The sequence below is a fragment of the Gossypium arboreum genome, chromosome 9 (assembly GCF_025698485.1).
Source record: "Gossypium arboreum isolate Shixiya-1 chromosome 9, ASM2569848v2, whole genome shotgun sequence".
Classification (NCBI taxonomy): domain Eukaryota; kingdom Viridiplantae; phylum Streptophyta; class Magnoliopsida; order Malvales; family Malvaceae; genus Gossypium; species Gossypium arboreum.
In genome coordinates, this window is record NC_069078.1 from 52548917 (window position 1) to 52559776 (window position 10860).

Consider the following 10860-nt stretch of genomic DNA (forward strand, 5'->3'; position numbering starts at 1 on the left):
ATGTAGACCATTTTAGTTGCATGTAGAGGAGGTGTTTGACTGGGCATGAAAGTCTAGACTCGTACTGACAGGAGGTCTAGCGTTACTTTGTTGAACCTCATCACTTTTAACAAATCTATGGGCAGCCTCATACAAGGTAAAGAGCCTATCCAGAGGGCTACTTACATGGTTATATTTGAGAAAATTGTGGATGGTGCCTGGAATGAATGCATGTATGGCCAAATCATCAGAGACCTCTTAGTTATCATGGTGATTGCTTTGAATCTTCTGACAAAGTCTACAAGAGATTGACCCTTCTTTTGACGAATGGACATAAGATAATTGTCACTAACTTTGTAACAGAAAGATAAACTGGTAGTTCAAAAGTTGACACAATAATAAATTTAACCTTCAACGTTTACATATTGTATCAATTTAATCATAATTCTATTAAATTAATCCTTAACATTCATACATTGTCTCAATTTGATCCTAATAAAAAATATAAAACATAAAAAATATATAAATATTTTCAATATATATATATAATATTATTAAAAAAATTTACTTTTTCTTCCTCCAACTCCCCCACTGACGCTACCACCGCCGCTACCACCGTTTCCCCATCGCCACCTCGTTCACTTTCCCACCCACTTTGTAGTTTATACATAAAAGAAATTAGTTGACTTTAACTATGCTATTCCCTACTTGTACGGCTCATATTTCCTTACTTCATTATTATATAATCTAAAACTCACACATATAGTATATTACTTCTCAACTCCAAAAGTAAAAAGACCATAATGTTTTATTTGATAAGTTTCAAATCTTTTTTTTTTTTTTTAATGATTGGATTTGTTGTGGGAGATTGTGAATGTGGTCGTTGCACAAGAAAATACGAACCTCTAAAGCTTCCTCATACCAAAGCAGTGTTGTCGTTGTACTGATGTTATATTCAACGCTCCGATGATGGCTTCTGTCAAAGCCATCTTTTACAGAGCGAAACAAGAGTTGGCTTATCCCCTCAATATTGTGCCTTATAAAAGACTCCCTCAAATACTTTTAATCACCTAAACAAAAATACTTACAATTTAATTACTATTATTAGAAAATTTTTTATTTTAATCACTAAACATTAAACTCTTAACAGTGATTAATTATACATGCCACATCATTATTTTTACCAATTTTTACCCCACTACCCCTCACGTCACCCCTGCTTCCACCATTCTTCTTCCTTTGCTCATTGCTTCCACCATTTTTTTTTCTAGAAGTTAATTAGTTACAGTTACACTACTTTTTCTATAAGTAAACTAATTACATTACATCCCATCCAGTTCAGTTCTCATGGCTTCAAGTACATTCTTTGCATCTTGTTTTAATCGTCCAAAAAAATGAAAAAAGGGTCAATAATGAATGAAGAATAAGATTTGAAATTGAAATAATTGAAGGAAAAGGATGTTTACCATATCATAAACAAACAAATAAAATCATAATTAGAAGGCAGAGAATGAATATTAACTTTACATGAAGATTTAATTAGACCATGAAAGCTATTTGAAAAAAAAAAAAAAAGGTTAAAGGTTTAGGTACTTACAAGCAGTTTTTCGGACAAAGTTTATGTTCAAAAAAATTTGAAAACAACTTGTTATTATTATATTTCTAGATCAACTGTTTTGGTATTTAATTATTTGGACATTGGTATTTAATGGGAAAAAAAAAACTGAGACCATGCATTTGGGGAATGCTACCTCAGCCAACATAGTGACAAACTTCCTCGACACCTCTTTCATCAAAAACACTTTTCTTGACAGGATTGGCCTCTTCTCCAACTTTCACAACCGTCTTTTCTACTTTTTTCACGCACCAGTCAGTTAACTATGAACTCCTTGAACTAAAAGAATTAATTTCTAGACAAAAAAATGGTGGAAGCAGTGAGTAAAGAAAAAAGAAAAATAGTGAAAGCAGGGGTTGCATAGAGGGGAAGGTGATGAACAATAATGGGGTAAAAAAATGAGTATATAACGTACACAGTCAACCGTTGTTAAAGGATTTAATATTTGAGTCATTAAATTGAAATTTTTTGTTGGAAAATATGGACATCACATATATAATAAGAGTAATTACATGTTATTATTTATTATTATAATAGGTTATCCTAAATTAAAAGTGATTTAATTTGGTTAAAGTTTATTGAGTTTTAATTATTAAATAAAGTATGGGTCGAATATGTGTAGATAGTCAGGGCTAATGTGCCAAAATTTTATATATTAGGGTTATGGTTCTCAAGTTACACAATAAGATTACTTGTCTAATATTTCATTCTTATGAAATAGAGAGCAAATATTCTCTAAATTTCTTATGTGCTAATTTAGAAGATCAAAACCTCATGACTCGTATATTTCAAGAAATAAATTAATTCAGGTATGCTTCCACATCTAATTTTATTCTTGATTTATTCTTAATGATTTGACATGATAAATCTTGTTTTATGATTTATTAAGTTTTATATCATATCTTAATTTATGATTCTAACAAGTGATTTCCGAGCCTTGTCATGTCGAATTGTTGAAAATAAATTATTTTTTATTATATATGGATTGATTCATTCTTAAAATTTTATAGATTTAAAATATTAAGTTGAAGTTCACATTAATAAAGATTTTGATTAAAATCTTTAAATTTTTGCTTGTTTTTGGGAAATCGCATAAATTAGCTTGAGATTTATTATTATTATTTTATTTTTAAATGCTCTTGTATTTTTAATGACTGTGAGTTTTGATTTATGCTTTGGTTTTGTTTGCCAACAATGAAACTGTGTTCTTTTATCAATTATTTTATATTTATTTCATGATGTGAATATTTGGATTTGATTATATATTTGGTTTTTAGGAAAAGGAATAAGGTTAATATAAAACTTGGGCATCCTTTTAATTGGATGTGTGTGAGTGTTGATTATTAAATCAATCATTGTTTCAATGTGTTTTAAGTAAATGTATGTTTAATGGATTTATGCTATTATGCGTGAACGCTAGTAAATATATTGGGGATTAATCATGTTTAATTATTATATTTTCAATCTTTTGATTTTCACAATTTTAGTTTTAAGGATATATGAGTATAGATTGAATATATACTTTTATATGTTCAATTCAAAGAGGATTAAAGTTTAAGATTGATGCAAATTGTAGAGGCATACAATGTCAAATTTCGTAAATAAGTTAATTATTTATTTCTGTAAAATCGCATGTCACTTGATAAAAAAAAAAAAAACAGTCGCGTGCATTTTTGTAAAAAAAAAAAACATTATAATCGAGGATGGAGATTTGGGAATGTTTATTGCATAGAGGTTTATAGTTTTTAATCTCTTAATTGCTTTTTTTTTATTAGAGTAATAATGTAAGAATGACTTATTTTGTTTAATGGCTATATATTATCGTATTGTCAAATATAATTGACTAAATTTGGTTTAATTATATGATGAGATTAGGTTATTTTGCTGTAAGTATTTGGTTTTAGTATATTATGAATTTAAATATTTGATTAAATTATGATTATATGGCTTACTATTTGAATTATGGGATATACTTATTATTATGATTTTGTTTTTAGATTTATTTGCTTGAAAATATTTTTAAGTATTCATGTGAATCTCTATTTAATAATAAATACAATTTTGGATTTATATGGTATATGCAAGGTAAGTTTTTCTAATTAATTATTAATACACGCATATGCATAAATTGTTTTGGTGTTTTGTCTATGCCAAAATTATGAATACATATGCTTGTTAATTATTTGGCCTTGAACCACTATATTATTTCTATTTGGTTTTGACATATATGGTTTTTATTTTTTTAATGAGTCAAAAGACTTAAGGTTTTCGATTTTTTATTTTGCAATTTAGACAACCTTATTTTGGGTTATTTCGGAAATTATAATGCAATCATAAATTTTAGTTTTGGCCTTTGAGTATTGGGTAAATTTTAAATTTGAATAACGGTATAATTATATATTTTTAAAATAACTTAATTTAAGCAATAAGTCGCCAAAATGATTTTTTTTGTATAAATTATTTTGTTTTAAAATATAAAAGGTTGTGTGCATGTAACTTAAGTTATATTAATATTTGATCAACCCAAATGAAGGTTAATAATATTACATGTGCAACTATGATAATAACCATGTGACAATTATTCGGTTTTACATATGAGCAATAAATTGACCTAAAGAAAGATTTATAATTCGACATGTTCTTATTATCAATGCTTGATTATTACACAAAGATATCACTTACAAGTTAATATTTTGTCCAAAGATGAAATATTAATGGAGTGTCCGATATCTTAATATGAGGTTTACCTTTATTCAAATTATTTTGGTTTAAATTTGAAGTCTTATGTGAGGTTGTTTATGATTTATTCAACCATTATTATATTTGCCAACATCATTTTATGTTGTTTTAGGATAAATATATATACATATATATACTATTATCTTTTAATTTGATTGAAAGATGAAATTAAGAGAAATATTTTGAAACAAATAAATTGATTTTAACTTTAGGTTTTAATTAAGGATGTCTAATATTTTAAATAGATTAGTTGAAACAAAATGCTACCAAAGTGACCTCTTTTGTGTAGATTAGTTTATTTAAAATATCAAGATGATTATATGTTTTTATGATTCATGCGTTTATTAATTGACCCAAAGGCAAGTTAATATTTGGCAAAATTTCAACGACATCTGTTGTAACCGACTGATTTTGGGCTTAGTCGGAACAATGGTTTAGAAATCACTAACCCAAGGTCAGAGAAATTATTTTTAATATTATTTTATGTGTTATAGCATGTTTATATGAATGCATGAAAATTTCGGTGAAATAATTTTAGCGATTGCATGCTCAATTGCAAAAAAGGACTAAATCACATAAAGGGGAAAAGTTTTATTCTTCTAACAAATGGTGTTAAATAGCTAAAGAATCATAATTAGGGGTCTTTAAAGGGCAAATAGACCCATTTCAATAGGGTGGCCGGCCATAGAGACAAATAGGAGTAGAAAAGTCAAAATTAAGTGAAGTTAATAGCTTAATTTTGACTAGAAATAAAACAAAAAGAAAGGGGTTGTCATCTTTTTCGTCTCTTGTCCATACCACGGAAAATAACCATTTTAGGGGTTTTTGAGCTTCAAAATTGTAGCCACTCTTTACCCTTACAAGTAAGTGATTTTGATGGTCTTTCTTGATATTTTTTTGTACTTTTGGGATCTTTGTAGCATAATCTAGCTAATGAGGAGACTATTTTGCAAAAATGGTTGAAAGTCTAGGGTTTTACCATGAGAGTGTTCATGTTGTTTGCTGAATTTTTATGGAAGAAAATGAATCTTGGTTGTAAAACAAACAACTTTTGTGAAGTAGTTTTCATGAAAGCCCTAACTAAGGACCATTTTGCATAAGTTATAAATTATGTGGTAAATGTGTGAAATAATGGGAATTGTGGGCTTCTTCTAGTATAAAAATAATTCGACTAGGCTTGGTTAGTGAGAAAATTTGATAAAAATCGATTTACGAGCCTAAGGGTAAAATAGTAATTTTGAGAAAGCCTAGGGGCAAAATGGTTATTTTTCCAAAATATGATTTATGAAATGCATTGCTTAATGTGATGATTAAATTAGTGAATTTTTATAATTTTAGATCAAGAAATACAAAATCCGGACCTAGACTGGGGGAAGGCCAAAGAAGTAGATTAAATCCAATTAGTCGCCACTTTTTATATACCGAGGTAGGTTGTACGTAAGGAAAATTTATCGTTATTATGTGTTGAATGATAAATTTTTCGTAATATGGTTGAAATTTGCTTATGAATAATGCATGATGAAATTTAATGTAGTAGAGTCCCGATTGAACCTATGAATAGATTGGATATCCATGCCATGACATTTGGGTGATATGTGTGCTACTGTAAGACCATGTCTGGGACATGGCATCGGCCACGATATGAGAGCCAATGTAAGACCATGTTTGGAACATGGCATCGTCATTGAGACAAGAGCTAGTGTAAAACCATGTCTGAGACATGGCATCGGCCTTGACATGTGAGCCAGTGTAAGACCATGTTTGGAACATGGCATCAGCAATTCACCCTCTTGTGCAAAGCTTGTCAGATATACATTAGTATTCCGAATGGTTTCATGGGCTATTTTAAAGCTTATGACAATGATATGGAATGATATAATCATGTTGTGAGTGACACAGGTTCTTATCTGAAACTCATGAGATATGAGTCTAGTTATGTTGCCTTGATGGTAAGAATGACATAAGTAAGTTCTAGCTATGAAAATGATTTTGGGACGATATTGTAATTGTTGGCTTAAACTTGTGATATATAAGTATGTAGTGATATTTACCTTTGTTCACTCAAGAATATTGTGTTGAATTATAATATGCATGGTTGATGTTGTTACTTTTTTATATGCAACTTACTAAGCTTTATGCTTTACTTTTTATATGCAACTTACTAAGCTTTATGCTTCCTCCTTCTCTTTTCCATCTTCTTATAGTGCTGCCAAGCTAGTATCGAGGATCTAGGGACGTAAAAGGCATCAATCACATTATCACGTGAAGCTTTTGGTATAGCTAGTTTAAATGTTTTAATTGTGGCATGTATAGGGACTTGAATCTTTTGTTTAGTGTCTTGTTAGTTTATCCACAAGTGTTGGCTCATATGATGGATGTGATATTCATTTTGTATAGGCCATTAATGTTGGATAATATTGATTACTATTAAATGCAGTTATGTAAATTTCTCATGGTTGTGGTTGATTTGGTTATATATGTTATGCTTGGATTGGTTTTGGTTGATATTGTGTAGGTTGGTGCAAGTAAGGATGGCAAAGAGGATTGGTAAATAGCCTTATTTTGTCCACACGGGCGTGTGTTTAGGTCGTGTGTTACACACGGTTTACCCCACAGACATGTAGTCCAACCGTGTGTCCCCTGCACCTCAATTTTACAAGTTAGTATGCATGGTAGTAAACACACGGGCAGAGACATAGCCGTGTGTCTCAGCCGTGTGGAGGACACAGCCTAACACACGGGCGTGTGCCTTGGCCGTATGCCCTTAAGGAGTTGCTGACATCAGAAACAGAATGTCAAGCTGAGACAAGAGCATGTCCTGGCCCTGTGTGGGACACGGGTCATGGACACGGGCACGGGTCATGGGCACAGGCATGTGTCAAGCCATGTGAAAACCCCTGTAGGTTCGAAGCCTTCAACACAGCCATGTTAAATAGGCACATGGGCGTGTGCCCTTGTCTGTTTGAAATTCTACAAAGATTTCTAGAGTGCACAGATTAGTCCCGAATCAATTCCAAAGTGTGTTTGGGGCCTCGTAGGCCCATGGTAAGGACATTAAGGTATTGTGAAAAGTTTTAAATTGGAGCAAAATTTCATAACTAGAAAATGTATGCTTGTATGTGTTTAAGTTCGATAACACGTCGTATTCATGTTCCAGCGTTAAACTCGGGTAAGGGGTGTTACATCTGTGGTGATAAATGTGTGACAATTATAAGGTAATTTATGTGGAAAATAAGTTAGTTCAAAGATTAATTCATTGTTTAAGATAATTAATTGTTATTATTTGACATAATTCATTGTCAATGTTTAATTGCTGCAACAAGAGTACCGTTTACGATTAATATTACTGTCCAAAAACTTGATATTAATGTTATGTTTGGTATATTGAGATGAGATTAGTCATTATCTTGAATTTATTGTTTACTTGTGAATATTTATGTGAGCCCGCTTTTATTTATTTATTTTGTTCTATATTTAACTAGTTCATCTTTTGCTGCCACAATATCTGCTAATATAAATTTTATACCATGTTTAATGGGACTAATTTCAAGGAATGGAAAAGGCACTTGTAGTGCTTGGTTGTATGGATATAGGCCTAACACTAAAGGAAGAACAATTTGCACCTCTCACTGCGAAAAGCACCCTTGATGCTAAAAAGGATTTTGAGAGGTGTGATTGTTCAAACTACATGAGTCTAGTAATCATAAAGCACAACATTCCAGAAGCCTTTAGGGGCACAGAATCTGAAAAGATTACTTAGGCCAAGGTTTCCTTGACAAAATTGAGAAACGTTTTGCTAAAAACGATAAGGTTGAGATGACTTCACTTCTGACTTCTTTGATGTCTATATAGTATAAGGGTCAAGGAAATTCTAAGCGATCTAGGGGTTGAGTTTTATGATCTCACAATTAGGAATATTTTTTAGACAAGAACTACAACATTTTTTAAGATGTTGAGTTTAGCGGGAGAAATAAGGTTAGAGACATTGCTTTTGAGGAGAAATTAGAATCTAACTCAGTTCCTACTGTCACTTTTGATTATTTTTAGGTTCTAATATCTATCATTGGTTAAGAAGTAAATCTAGAACCTCAACAAGACAATTTTGAACAACTCCCTATTCCAGAAGAGGTAATTGTTCCAGAAGAGGTAATTGTTCCAGAAGAACAAATTCAACAACCTTAATAACGAATGTTATTTAAAAGGTCCACTAGAGAAAGGGTTATAATGGCGTGAGTGAAATATTTTGACCTTAAGCTACATCAGATGAATGTTAAGTTAATGGTTTTTCAATGGTAACATTGATCATACATTTATATGTTGCAACTAGAAAACTTGGTGTCTGATGATGCAATGTTAATGATTTGCATATTAAATAACTTCATATGTGGGCTTAAGTAAACTTCTCGTCAATAGCATTACAACTTTTACCAAATGATTATCTCATTCGGTTTAGAGATGAACTTGGTAGATAATTGTATATACCACAAGTTCAATGGGAGTAAAGTTTTGTATTTGGTTTTATATGTTAATGACATACTGCTTATCAATAATAAGTTAGGTCTCTACCTATACCCCAAGAATGATTTTGAGATTAAGGAAATGCATAAGATTCCCTATGTCTCAAAAGTGGGGAGTCTAATGTATGTTTAGGTTTGTACACATTCGAATATTGTGTACACTGTTGGGATGTTAGGCAAATATTTAAGTAATCTTGGTTTGGACCATTAGATAGCATCCTAGAGAGTTATGAGGTATTTTTAGAAAACAAAATATTACATGCTCATATATTTGAGGTCTCAAAAAAGTTAGATATCATCAGGTATACAAACTCCGATTTGATTGAATATTGATGCAAGATTTTGTCACTAGGGTGTAAATTGTGACAATAATTGGTAGTCCTTTATTTAAATAACAACAGGAGCACATCAAACTCAAAGCACATAGACTTTAAGTTTCTAGTTGTTAAAGTAAAAAGTTCAAAGTTGTTAGGTGCCTATAAAGCATATTAGGATAAACTCCATAATTGTGGATCTGCTTACTAAGATACTACCACCCAAGGTTTTTCATGAGCACACTATTCATATTGGTGTAATGTCATTTAAGGATATTTGGTTTTAATGGGAGTTTGTACTTTTAAATGTTTTTATGTTATAGACACATTTTCAGTTATTTCAGTTTACAGATATTAAGTTTATTTTCTACAGAAATTAAGTTTATTTGGTTTATTCACACTCTGATTTTGGTAAGGTTTGATCTCACTAAGATTTCAGGAGGACCAGTTGGAAATAGACATGTGAAGATTGTATTGCATGTAATTTCCATGTTACACATCCATACTTGATTTATGTCATTTGGTTGTGTTAATATATGTGATCAAGGATGGATTTCGTTACAATATATGTAACAAAAGTTGCCTTGGTTTTATGTTAACATAATTAATGGACGAGATTGTTTGGAATACCTTTTCGATATGATAGTAAAGTTTTGAGCTCATGAGATTATATAATGACATGTAATTATAGAGTACTTAGTATATATATGTGGTCCAAGTGGGAGATTGTTGGAAAATATGGACATCACATATATAATAAGGGTAATTACATGTTATTATTTACTATCATAATAGGTTAGCCCAAATTAAAAGTGATCTAATTTGGTTAAAGTTTATTGGGATTTAATAATTAAATAAAGTATGGGTCGAATATATGTAGATACTCTAGTAACTAATTTCTAATTGATGATGGCCTGATCAGAAATTAGGGCTAATGTGCCAAAATTATATATATTAGGGTTATGGTCTCCAAATTACACAACAATATTATACTTGTCTAATATCTCATCCTTAGGAAAGAGAGAGCAAATATTCTCCAAAATTTATTATGTGCTAATTTAGAAGATCAAAACCTCGTGATTCGTAGATTTCAAGAAATCAATTAATTTAGGTACGCTTCTACACCTATTTTTATTCTTGATTTATTCTTGATGATTTGACATGATAGATTTAATTTATGATTTTTTAAGTTTTATATCATATATTAATTTATGATTCTAACAATTTTATCTAATGATGATGACCAAATTGCAAGCATTTTTATTTGGGGTGACTAACTTAGTAGCTTACCAATATTTTTTTCCCTGCTTATCTAAGGATGGAAAAAAAATCCGATGGGTTCCAACCTGACCCAACCCAATTTGTCAGGGTTGAAATTTTTTTAGAAAATTGAATTCAGGGCGGGACAGGTCAAGTGGAATTTGAAAACTAGTGGGGTTGGGTCAAGGTTGGGTTCGAGATAAATCTACCCGCCTCGAGATATTTAAGAAAAATACGCCTAATGCGTATACATATATTATGTTTTTACTTTCAATAAATAAAATTATAAAAAATAAAATAAATATATTAAATTTTAAGTTCAAATTCAAAAAATAATTTTATTAGCTTCAAAATAAAAAATAAAACAATTAAAATGTAACTTATTTTCTTCAAAATAAAAATAAAACTATTAAATTAACTTCAAGGCGAATTAGGA